At 42.2% G+C, this 13,262-nt stretch overlaps 1 protein-coding gene across 4 annotated transcripts in view; it reads right to left on the reverse strand.

Moving 5' to 3' along the window:
* LOC107080046 (ankyrin repeat domain-containing protein SOWAHC) overlaps positions 1–13,262 on the reverse strand; it is a 103,531-nt gene that overhangs the window by 30,214 nt on the left and 60,055 nt on the right. The window lies entirely within an intron of this gene.

The raw sequence follows: 13,262 nt of genomic DNA on the forward strand, positions 1-13,262 counted from the left end.
ACAGCATTACCAAAGGTTAAATGTAGAACAGATGTAAGGTATAATATACAACATGATCAAAGCCCAGGTTTCGAGACAGATACGCTAGCAAATGATGATAGATCGCTCCCTGCAGAATGGTAAGGAGCACAGAAATGTAACGATGTACTAGTGAGGGCCGGGAGTGAGAAAGAGTAGGGACTGGACAGCGAAAACAAATGTCCAAGTTAATTCGGATGATCCTCTGCAGAAATCGGAGCGATTATGTACCTACAAAGGAATCAAAGTTTGGACAATATGCAACTGATTTTTTTTACAAACAGCTCAAAGATTTCATCCGTGATCTTTGGGTGCTTTTATTGGATGAAATCATAGCCTTGCACTTTAAAAAGTTCAGAGATGCACTATCCATGTGTAAGTCACTGAAAGATATCAAGAGAATGAAAGTAATGTGGCAGAAAGCAAAAATGATTCATGGTTTCAGAAACAAAGATTAAGGCCCATTTCCACACCCTTAACAAGAATGTCACATTACGCAAAACACAAGTCTCACAAATAAGGGGTTTAAAATATATAATTTTGCAGGTAGAATATCAAATCTCCAAGGGAACCTTATATATATTTCTGATTACACCAAATGCAGCTCAAGTAATGTTAGCCCAACAAACTTAGACTGATTGTGTTTTTCATGCTGTGCAATGTAGGAATATGATTATTTTTAATTTACACCTTCTTTTCTGATGCACTCCATGCAGGCATCTGGCAACCTCTTGGCCAACTAATGTATGATCATTTGTTGTGTGCTAGATGTATCCGGAGGAAAAGAAAAAAAAAATGGCACAACATAATGTAGCACACAAATTGCGTGTCATACATTTAATCAAGACAATGTCCTTTAACCAAGACAATGCCTTATCAAGAATCACCTTTGGGATTTCTGGAACTCCACGTGCCACTGAAGACCCATGAACAGAAGTTTGTGCACGAACAAGTAACTATAAGAAACACCGAGGAGCCTGGGCATAAGGAGGCGATTGTTAAGTCTAACAGCAGGGGAGCGCTGTGATAATTTGATCTGAACTCTGTTAATAAATCACTGCACCATTACTCGTAGTTTAGTATCTGTTTATGCATCTACAAATTGAAACCCCACTGGCTAAGCACTGCAGTACAGCACTTGGCACAATAACACGTTGGCCCCACGATTAGTTCAAGGTGGGGAAGGGTTACCCAGCCACCCCACTTCCATGGCTCCCTTTCCATGTTTTGTCTCTCCCTGCTGAGGTAAAGAGGCTCGGACATATGTAAGTAATAAACCCAAAGGCCTCTCTGTCTACTACAGGCGGAGAGGAAGGAATGCAGAACAAAACTATAAAATAATAATGGACGCGGAGGCACAGAAAAAGCACATCTGCAGGAGAGCAGCGGGAAACAGCGCTGCTCCACTTTAAGATGTGGCGGTGCCCTTCTCTGACCCCCAGACGTACTGTTAAAGGCAAGGCGCACCGATCCGGGGAAACTGACGAGAGATCAAAAGGTTGATAGATGAAGGCCAAAGGGGTGTTTGACCTGGCCTCTGAGCTTTAGCTAAGCTTCTTACTGCAAGAGGGACCGCATCATGTTGTAATAAATGGCCAACTTTCCTTCACGTTAGATAACCAAAAGGAAAGCAAAACACCAGACTTAAAGCCAAACTCAGGTAGTTAAAAAATAAATATCTGGGCAACAGAATAGATAACAGTGACTGTAACTTATTAAATGAGCATGTCTTTTGAACTCACTTTCACATTCTTTAGCCTTCCATTATTCAGAACTAATATAAGAAGCTAACCATCAACAAGCAGCTCCAGACTTTTTTAATTAGAATATATGTAAGATCAGCTAGCCAGAGAACAAAGCAATTCCTCACTTTTGACATACTTGGAGCATTTTATTTTTCTCCATTCATCAGAGGCATAAACATTTGTGTGATGGTCTCACCAGTGGCACGTTTTTCTCGAACTTGCAGCTAACGTGTACAGAATACAAGTCTGTAAGGAAACATCACTGCAGCAGTAGCACAGTTTTAGCGTGGCACTTTCTGTACAGTTTAGCAGGTTCTTTAAGACTACAAAAAACGACGAGAAAGCAGTGAAGCAGATCAAAGGAAATAGAAAAAAAAGCCAAACGTTTAAGGTTCTGCTACCTCTTCTGGGATACCCGCATATCCCACAATGCAGCAGGGCAGGAACTGCCCACTGAGATGGGAGGGCTCTTTCCTGGACCCCATTAGTACATCCATGAAATTAATAGTGACATCATGTTGCTCAGTCAACAAACACAAGTTGATTGATGAAGACAAACGGCTTCAGTGATGACCAGGCACTAGTTTTCCTGAGAGAGCCGAGCTCCTGCAGGCTGCACAAAAAGGATATATTTCTGGTGCTGCTGTGGTATTAAATGTCACTTTTGTTGGTTCTATCTCTGCTGCTGTTTGTCTTAAACATTTTTTCTATTTAATTCCTACATGCAAACTATGTTATTCAAACCATCCATCAAAATGGTATCGCGAGAAAGCAATTAATAAAATTCCAGAGCAATATGTTTCCTGAGTAATCGAACTCTACTGACTCCCCCGTCTTTAAATACACCATCCATATACTGCTTTATACTCCGTTTTCCTGCTCCTGACATTACTTCACAAGCATGTTGAAACCCTCATGTTAGGCACTGAAGGTAAGCCAAGCTGCTTTCAAGTTCAACATACCCTGACGTAATCAGTATAATCCTTGCAGTAATGTAATATTTTCCTTTCAGATCTGGGGCTCAGCACTGATAATGATAAATTGTAGTGTTGTAAATTAACATTACAAGGTCACTTCTTCATCTACATTCCTCACATAAAAGATGGAAAGCTCTGGTTCTATAAAAAAGACACAAAAACCAGCAAGCTGAGTGGGCTCCTTCATGTCATTAAAAGGCAAAAGGAATCCAGGGTCTATCTTTGTTCGCCTGGCGGTTTGCTGAGAGCTTGAACAAACACTAATGAAAATTAAACACACAAACACACAGGGACTGTCTTCAGCCCAACAAGCGGCTAACAGCATTTGTCATACCACCACTTTCCTGGCAAGTTTGAGTTCAGAGCCTTGCCGGAAAAAGGCAGACTTTTAACATCTTAGGACAATGTCACATACTGTTTTACTTAAGGCCTCAAAGAATTACAGTGGAAGTCCCTATTGGCACGGTGTGTTAGAGCCGAATCTCAGAGCTGTTAAGACAATCCATTTATCTTTGAAAATGGGAACAGCCATTATCAGCTGTGAGGTAAGTCAGGAATTAGTTCATACAAGAAACGAGGAGAATAACAACTAATAAAGCAGATAACGATCTATACTTGCAGAATACGCAAGAGAAGCAAGAGCTCCGTCCTCTAAGGCTACAAAGGAACGCATCAAGTCTGAGTTAAGCCAGCAAATCAAGGCCATTCCCTCGCAAGAAGGAAAGTCGTCCCCGTGTGATCCCATTTGCTTTCCTCGGCAGCATTAAAGTCTAAGTGAAAAACAAACTGGGGAACAAGGACAAATCTAGTCCACTTTCTTATTAACACCTGAGCCAGAATATCCCCCTTTACTCGAGTTCCACCAGAACTGGGCTCCTTGACAATGAAGACAATTAAAACCCTCTCTACAGAGACACTGGCTGGCTGGCAACGCTGGCTTACTTCACACAGGAAGTGTGCACCAAAGCCCAACAAGCCACACAGGACAAGCCAGTTTCAGTTATTTGGTTATCTTTTCTGTTCTTTGGGTTCAGAATTCACCAAGACAAAATATCCGCCAGGCCTTTCTGACAAATACTCAGAGCGCTTTTGATGAGCTCTGTAAGAAATGGGAATCAAACTTAATTAAAGTATTTATAGGGAGCGTCAGGGAATTGGCCAAAGTTAAGTGCAGGTTATCTAGTTCCAATCCAAAAGTACAAAAGTTAAGCTGTCCGCATTGCAGGAGCTCTACTTTGGTGCAAACATTTTGTACATACTGTGCAGAAAGCTGTGCGGATTATGTTACGGTACAGTATTTACTCATCTGAGCAAATTCTTTACTTATTTTTAAATATTTTAGATAAATTATAAAGAGCTTTTTCCATTTTTAGAGTACCTGTAGCGACACTTTGGCTTAAGTCTTCGAGGGTTAAGCAGTACCTGTCCTTCGACAGACAGATCAGATGTCCTTATTAGGCGGACAATGTACAGCACCAGGATTAAACCCAGGCTGGGCTGGGCCAGTCTAATGAGAGCAGTGCATGATATGCAGTTGTCAGCTCCAGATCGGTTTTCGGGGCACTGTGATTGTCAGACTGCACTCTAGGCCACAAGGTTACACAAGGTCACAGTCCTCTGATGTGGGAAAAGAGAGAAAAATAGCCTGTATCCCAGTGTGGGCACATGTTTGCAAGAATGCTGTGCTGTGAATTTTTAATTCTTTTTTGCAAAACTGTGGCTCCATCTGCTTCATAGATTTCGTATTGTTGACTGCAAGGCAAAACGGCAGGCAGAGACTTAGCTCTTTCTAAGGGATTACAACAGGGTAATGCACAGTAACTGAAGGTGTGATGTCGGGTAAAAAAAGCATGCGAGCACATCAGGGAGTCAGACAGACTGCATCTCTGCCTTTGTGTCATAACAAGCTGAGCAGGTCCAAATTGAAGCTCAAAATGATCAAGTTAGACACAAAAGATAAAAAACCATGCAACACTCACGTGCAGTGGCTGATGAAAATGCATTGAATTTTCATTAAGATTTCTTAAACAGATTAAAACCTCAGCTATCAAGGGTAATACACAGAAACACACCCATCCATTATCAGAAAGGTGTTAATGTCTTGCAGCAGACACAGAATAGCCATACAAAAAGTCATGAATGAATGGGCTGTCCTTCAAACGATACAAAAACGAGAGCCCTACTTCTGCACGCCAAGCTGGAATTTCTTCATGTTACAACAGTCAAATATATTAACTTTTAAAGTCTGCCTCAGCCGTGATTAAGTTCTATTGATTTTGGTCGTCTGGAGCCCTGATCGATCAGGAGGGGAGCTGTTTTCTGTACTTGGCGTTGACATGAAAGCGCTCTGTCCTCGGGTGAAGTGAATACACGCTGCAGGAAACAGGGCCGCGTTGAAAGGAAGACTGGGCAACAGTCTCATGTCGGCAGAAATAAGAACAAGTCTGAAAGAATGGCTTCCTAAAAATAGGACTGCCAAAGAGGTTGTTTTGTTGTATGGTGATTCACTGCAAAGGAAATACAGCAAGATCATTTAATAAGGGGTCTAAACTCTGCGCAGCACAATTACGACATCGTTCCAGCGTCCAGGGGTGGAAGCCTTTTTTGGAGGGACTCACTGAGTGCGGATCTGCTTTTAGCCAAACTTCAAAGATTTTGAATAATAATAGGACTGACGGTGGGCTACCTAAAAGCACATGCGTTGGGAAACAGCAGATGGAAACGCGCAGTCTCAACATCACGAGCCTCTGTGAAAGAGCAGCCGAGCAGCAGTGGAAAAGGTGATGTGTCAGTCCTTCCTTAGGTAGCCTCCTCCTGGGCTGACTGTGAGAAGGCAGTAGGTTCCAGAACTAAAGAAAAAGAGCCAAGCCTGCTCCAGGAGGAAGCAGAAGAAGATTATAAAACCGTTGCAGGCTATACTCCAGGAGCCAAGATAAAAGAGCTTATTAATAGCGTCTAGATTTACATGCACAAGTGGATGTTTATGTTGGAATTTGCCGCTTATGTGTGAACATCAGCAATTGTAAACATTACCATTTAGTCCAATTTCCTTTACATCAATGATATTGTTTTAAACTTTTCAACACGGCAGCTGAAGTCGAAAACAGGGCCTGGTATTATCTTTTAAGTAGTTCCACGGTTAACGTTCCCTTGGGCGGTAATCAAGGGGCAGCGCTGCATTTCCTCCTCTGCCTATTTAAATTACGATGACTTTTATATAAACAGCTCGGGGAAACTGAGCATTGCCCACTCGCTCGCTCAGCAGGCCACGTAAACACTCCAGGTCTGCAGCAGTCCTTGCCAGTGGCTGGGAAACAGACTGTTCCTACTACAGGCCCTAAAAAAAGACAACAGACTCTTTAGAAATCATTGTTGTTGCTGTTGCTGTTGCTGTTGCTGTTGCTGTTGCTGTTGCTGCTATTGCAGCTGTGCAAGGCCCTTGCTGCTTTCCTGCTGCGGACAATCGGTGTCTTGAGTTTTAGCATCGTCTGGATAAGGGTTCGAGGCAGGTGACGGGCCACGTGGGTCCGGAACCACTTTGCTTGGCCCAGGGGTGCACGGGGAGGGGGGGCGCAGCCAGCCAGCGGTGGAGGGCGAGGGAGCGCGCACGTGCAGCCCCCGCTGCGTTTTATTAGACAAATATAAAATTAACAGCAGCCAGGAGCCATAATGGTTAGTTAGGTGGGTTCCAACACAGATTTCCAATTTGAGGTCAGCTGTATGGTCCAATAAAAGTTTACAGCCCTGGTTAAAGAAGAGCTGCCGGTTTACAAGAAACAAACTTTCCTGATTAATTATCAAATTAATATACCCGGGTCTTCATGCTGCACACTGCTATTAAAAAGGAGAACTCAAAGTCGACCTAATAGCCACCGACATAAATCAATAAAACAGTCCTGTGAAATTCCCCTTGCTGTGCTGCCTAATAAGGGGACTGTAAAAGACTAATGTACAGGAAGAGCAAAGTGACCTAACTTTAACATCAAACTTTATATTACCCTGCTGCACATGTTAAATATGTAACATGTAAAATGTGCAATATGAGCTATGTAGGTGAAAACCAATATACTTACTACAGCATATTTGGCAATGTCTGCTGCCTACCAGCAAGGATTAGTAAGCTATTATAAACTGGACATGAGGCCCACAGTGTTAACCACTCTGCGAACATCCGTCTTTGCTCGGATACAGACGAAGAACTCTCCCAGCACTGAACTAGCTCCGTTTGTGTCTTTAAACAAAGGATTTTGATTTTGACACCCCCTCATTTTCGCCGTGTGTTGGACTGTTTCAGAGGGTTGAAAATTTAATTCCACTGCAGATAGCAATGTTGGACACACAGCCTAGTCCACGGCAGCCAGGAAAGAAAAAATCTGAATGCACTGGGGATGACTGTGAAAAGTTTCACTGGAGTCAGGCCTGTAAGGAGCACTTCCTGTTAACATGTTTACAAAATGATCTCCCTTACTGAAACAATGAGAATGGGATGAGTATCTTGATTAAGGTTAAAAATGAAAAAGAGTCACTGTACTGTTTCCCCATCTGTAATTTATTCAAACCATTGCTGGGAATAGAGGGGAGCACTGCAGATATAGCCTTTGAGCAGCCATTGGGAAAAACAGCTATCTGAGGAATGCCTCATGCTCTGCTATATATAGGCCACAACAGTGGGAGAAGTGTACAGGTCAGCTTCTTCACAAGTACTTGCGAACAGCAAAGCATGCTTAGCCTGTTACACTGCCCTCCTCAACACGGTGTTGCATTTTTTTTTTGCAGTTTATCAGTAAGCATCATCATCTTCAGGTAAGTGCTCGGAACATCTGCAGTGGCTGTGTGAGACAACTGGGCAGACTGGCGCTGCCTTCTTCAAAGCGAGACAGAAAGGGCGCAGTCCAGCCCCTGTGTGCGCACGCTGGGACAGCAGAAGGAGAAAAACCCACGCGCATGTTTCCGAGCAGATCCGTCTTTCTCCTTGAGAACCGCCAATGCTGTTTGTGAGTCCTCCCAGATAAGATCAGGAGATTAGGTTCCAGTATCAGAGATTAACTTTTTTTATTTTTTTTTCTCCCTCATTTGAGCCTCTTTTAGGCCTTGTTATTGAGCTTTCCCCTCAGGCCTGCGGATAATGCCATTAGTGCCATTTTGTTGCCAGCGGGGTCCTGTAAATGAGGGCCTGGTTTAATCAGCTTCACGCAGGGCTGGTGTCGAAGTTCCCCAGTGTTTACAGGTGAAATGAGAGGAGGGAGAAAGGTGTCATTTTTGCAATAATTAAAACTCTACAATACACAATAGGGGCTGTCTTAGGACACACGGGCAGTGTGAGAATGAACACTGACAATCAAAAGGTGTGTAATGAGGGGAGACACTGGGAAGGAAGGAAAATAATTGACCTACAGTAGCAAAGGATCCCATGTAGAGGTGTCTTGTTCTCTCTACCACAAAGACACAAGGCAGCGGAATGCAGTCAAGACTCAATGAAAATGAACGTGCCCCCTGAAAATATAAACACTATACTAAACAATATAAACTATAATCAACTTGTACAAATTAGTGAAGTTCTAAACTTTATGTCTTAGATCACCATTAGTAGCACTACACCAAAAATGTAATCCAACATAGTTTTTTTTTTTAAGTGTCGAGTCCCAGGCCTGAGAAGCATTTTTCTGGCACTAGCTATGAAAACATGAAACGATAATAATAAAAAATATGCAATGTTCTGGAAAAAAGAAGTATAGAAACAACAATATTTAGAAAAGAAAAATGAGCTAAAAAATACCAGATGCACTTGGAATGAAAAGGCCGCACCGTAAAAACTATATTTGACAAAAGTGTTTTGCATTGAATGAGAAAACAAACCGGAACACCGCATTACAGAGTGATTACTGTTCTTTCTTTTAAAGAAAACCTGTTTATACATGTGTATACAGTTTCTGTTTGCGTTTGGGAACTGATACAGAAGTGCATTTACATATGTCTGACTGATCTGAGACACCATGTGTCCACTTTTTTATTTTCAGTTGTCAAAACGTCTTTACACTTCTTTACAGTATAGGTTTCAACGGGGCACCCTGGTTGCCTCCTAACAGCATTATTTATGTAAGTAATCCCATCGTCCACACAGACACTTCCTGCCTTCAGCTCACTGAAGAAAACAGGAGAGTCTCTGGGACAAGCTGCCACTCCGCTCCAAGGAAAAACATCCTTTCCCGGAGCATGTGGAGTTACAATAATAGATGTGCAGTGGCTCTTCTTCGTGCTCCTGAAGGCAGAGGTAACGAAAACGCTTTTCTTGCCCAATATGCTGAGGCCCCTCTGAAGAGGTAAGTGTGTGTATGTGTGTGTAGCAGGGAGGAGGGGGGTGGGGGGGATGTCACGGGGGTCTTTAACGGATAATCTTTGTACTTCTGATGCAAATGAATTAGGGGAAGAATAATAATACATATATATAAAAGGAAGAAAGAAGGAAAAACTAAATCCTTGCAGGCTACAGACAGTTTTCAAGGAGAAGAGTCCCTTCCTTCAAGGCAGATGTGCAATTTTGATTCCGTTTCTGGCAACTTTTAGCTCTGACAGCAGAGAGCTTTAATCTATTTATCTTCTGAAGATTGTACGCAGATGTGTGTACATACAATATAAATATAAACATATACTTGTAAGTGGAAACACACTGTAGGTATAGAAAATACAGTTTAAATAAATATTATACTACAGTGTGTTATATGTATTGCATTCCTGTTATCCACTCTGCTCCTTCTCTGCCTTTCACCTATCTGGGAGGTGACAGCTTGCCATCTCAGAATTTAGCAATTTCACGGCTGTCAAAAGTCAGACTATAGTGAACTGGAAAAACAAAGTGGAAATTAGAGAAAACGGACAGGAACGTCCTGGATGTGAACAAAAAAAAATTTAAAAAGGATGCTGAAATCACTGAACATTGTCAGGATGTTTCTTTAATGAATAAATAGCTAAACGAATGAATCGATTTCTGATGTGACATTCAAACTTTTCTTGTTTTGTATTAATTAATTCAGATTAATGTCAGAGGACAGTAAAGAGACCAAATCTGGGCTTTGCACTGGCACTGCTTTCTAGTTTCTCTCATTCAAAAATATATTCAGGCAAGAAAAGTATGCACCAGTGCTTTAAGGGCTGCAAAGCTCTTTAAAAAAAGAAAAAGAAAAAAACCCATCTCAAATCTTTAACAGGTTTAATAAAATGTATAAAGCCAGCCTTCTGGAAGTAGGCTCATATTGGAAGTAATCAATTTTCCAAAGTGTTGTTCAGCTTCTTGATAGCAGAATTGGAGCACTCTTCCTCAGCCTCTTCCAGATTGTAATGTGTGTTATTTTCCGCTTTCTTTCTGTGCAAATTCAATGCATTTCACATTATCAGTGCTGAGGTGCACAATAACAAAATAATATTAAAAAGGTGGTTTTTCCTAAGCAGGGGCTGTGAACACTAGGTCCATTCATGGCTTCCTGGACTCTGAGGAGAGACTGCTGGTTTTGTTTGGGACCCTGCACCGCTTGAATGGAATCCAGAAGGTGGAAGAGTGGTGCCTCTTCATCTGTTTCTCTTTGGACAGCTCTGCCCCGCATGATTCACCTCGTTCCCACTGGCTCTACGGCATGATCATCACCTCCCGCAACCCGAGACCACCATCTTCTCAATTTCTCTCCCCCCAAAAAGTCAGCAGATAGAGTCCGGCCCCCACAGCCCTCCACCTCTCCGAATGGGACCGTTAAAAATAATAAAGGTGCTTCCAACAGCTTAAAGTCACAAGCGGCTCGGCAGCTTTTCACAGAAAGATAAACACCTCCGAGGCGCCTTTAGAAATCCTTTCTTACAAAGTCACTAGAGCCTCATTCCCAGCCTCTCACCAAACCCCAAAGCACGGGGAAACAAAATGCCACAAGATAAACAGATTTTCTGGGTGATTGGTAACAAATGTACTGTAATTGTAATTCTGTGAATTTGGGTGTGGTAGTCTAGTACAAACTGTGTGCTGAAAAGAAGTGCACAAATGTGTCAAAGCACTCTCTGAATGTAAATCCGGTGTACTGTGAGACTGTGTGCTGAAGGATTCACACCTTCATAAGTCATCCTCAACTCCCTACAGACTCTGTGCTCTGAGAGACATGCACACCGCAAGCCTTACCGTTACACAGACTGGCTCATAAGAGCCTCGAATAAGGTTAGAAATGAAGAAGTCCATTCAGCCCAAACAGCTCATGTGATAGTTAGAACCTTACGACTCATGCAACTGTTTCATGAAAGAAGCCAGGGTATCAGCTTTAACAACACGGCTGGGTAGTTTGTTCCATACTCCCACAACCCTTTGTATAAAGAATGGCCTTGTGTTTTGAATGTACTTCTATGTGTTTCACTCTTGATTCTGGCAACGTTCACTATCTCTCCTCAAGTGCACACCAAACATCACTGGACTTTGTTTTATTTTAAAGCAATACAACAGGTTTAAATTAAACCCATTAATTTAATTCAACCCACTAATTAATTAATTGAATTAAATTCAATTAACAGAAAGCCGCTTATTCCTGTTAAGGGTTGCGACAACAACCTTCCCAGCCTTCCCAGAAGCAGAGAGATCAGGGTGGAATTCCAGCCCATTGCAGGGAAAGGCACTCCCACACACAGGAACAATTTAGGAACGTTGACCAAAACAGCATGTCTTCACAAGGTGCAAGCAAACTGGAGCACCCAGCCAAAACCCACAAGATGACACAGGGATAACATGCAGACTCCACACGGAAACGTGCCCAAGTCCAGAATTGAAACCAATTAATTACTGTACGTACTTAATTAAATTTAACTTTAAGGTAACTGTATAGCAAAATGCATGCCTGTCTCAATAACTCCTTTTAAATATGGTAAAAAAGTATATGACCAGTATATATAGATTACAGTATCTACTTTCATAAGCAACTATTAAAACTAGTTACATGGACACACAACAAGATACTGAAGGACAGAAAACTAATGTCGAAGCTATGAATAAAAAGAAAATATAGTCATATTTAATAATATGACTATGATTGTTATAGACATCCATGTTAAGCAAAATTGTCATTTTTTAAACAAAAGGGGCATTTACTACTTCAAAGAACCCCGCTCTAAAATGCAGCATCTCTCTGTGCTGTCTTTATAAGGTTTTTATTCAGAGTATATCCTGCAAATACAAGACCTTCTGCCCTACATGTGAACTAAAGCTATTAGCCAGAAAATGTATAATAGGTTTTGCAGAGACTCAAGGTAACAATAAAGAAACCTAGTTACAATTAAGAGCGCTTGTTGTAGGATAATGAAACTTGGTTCCAGTTGGAAGAAAGAACAGAAATACACCGAAGACCAACTGAAGCTCTAATCAGATCGTCTGTTCCCTGTGTTTGCAAGCCTCCAGACGCCCCTCTGACCCTAAAATAAATAACAGAACTTCTGAAAATCTGAAAGAAAGGGGAGTTCATTAGTTTTTTTTTTCCTCCTTCTCCCAACAATAAGTATTTCTGCTGCCAAACAGTCAGAGACAGAGTTGGTTTCCTTTCAGATAATTGATGTAGAGTTTCTACAGCATCCAAGCCCCAGACATCTTTTCAAACGTCAGGCAGGAAATCGTACCGTCAAAGGAAAGTGGTGCATTCCTTTAACACAGCTCGGGTCAGACCCTCAGAAACGCTAAATTTATACCACTGCTGCCAGAATCACTTGCATTTTCATGCCCTCCTGTTGCTAAGATAAAGGATGTTTCCCACTGCCTCAGCAACCAGCAGTCGTTTCAAACTCCGGCTAGGTTCTGACAAAACAAGTGGCTGTCACCCCAAATTGAGCAAACGAGCTTTCGCCCTTACAGTACGGAGATGGGAATGGTTATTGGATACCGCCAAGGGAGCACCATGAGGAACCAGCGTCCAGAGCTTTCTGACCTTCTGTAGTCCTACCCAGCCTCCAGGACCCCACCAGCCCTCTGCCTCCACAGCTCAGCCTGGGCCTGTGGCCTTCATCACGCCCTCTCCCTCTCAGCGGTCACACAGGAAGGACAGCGAGACTTTTTAAGTTTCAGCCAAAGGGGATCAGGTTTTGCTTTGCTCCTTTTCTTCTTCCTTTGAATTGTTTACGCACAAACACACACACGCTTGACTCCCGGAGATCCTACGCTACGGGAAACTGGAAAAAGAAATCTGCAATATTTGCACTCTTCATGCAAATATTTCTGAGAAAGCTGGGGATTAACATGCTCTGTCAACACAAAAGAACTAAACTAAAAATCAACAAATCCATTCTTTGGTGTATAAGAGGACATGGGAAGCGCATTTGAAGCTGAAAGTAGGAGGCACTTCTTTATGCAAAGGGTTGTGGATGTTTGCAACAAGGCAGCTAGATTGCTTTGTTGAAGCTGACACCCCAGGTTCCTACAAGAAGTGGCTGGATGAGATCCACAGATCAATTAGCTGCCAACTACCAAATGACCTCCTCTCACTTGTAAACTTTCTCATGTTCATGTGACCAC

This window comes from Lepisosteus oculatus, chromosome 20 (genome assembly GCF_040954835.1).
Source record: "Lepisosteus oculatus isolate fLepOcu1 chromosome 20, fLepOcu1.hap2, whole genome shotgun sequence".
Classification (NCBI taxonomy): Eukaryota; Metazoa; Chordata; class Actinopteri; order Semionotiformes; family Lepisosteidae; genus Lepisosteus; species Lepisosteus oculatus.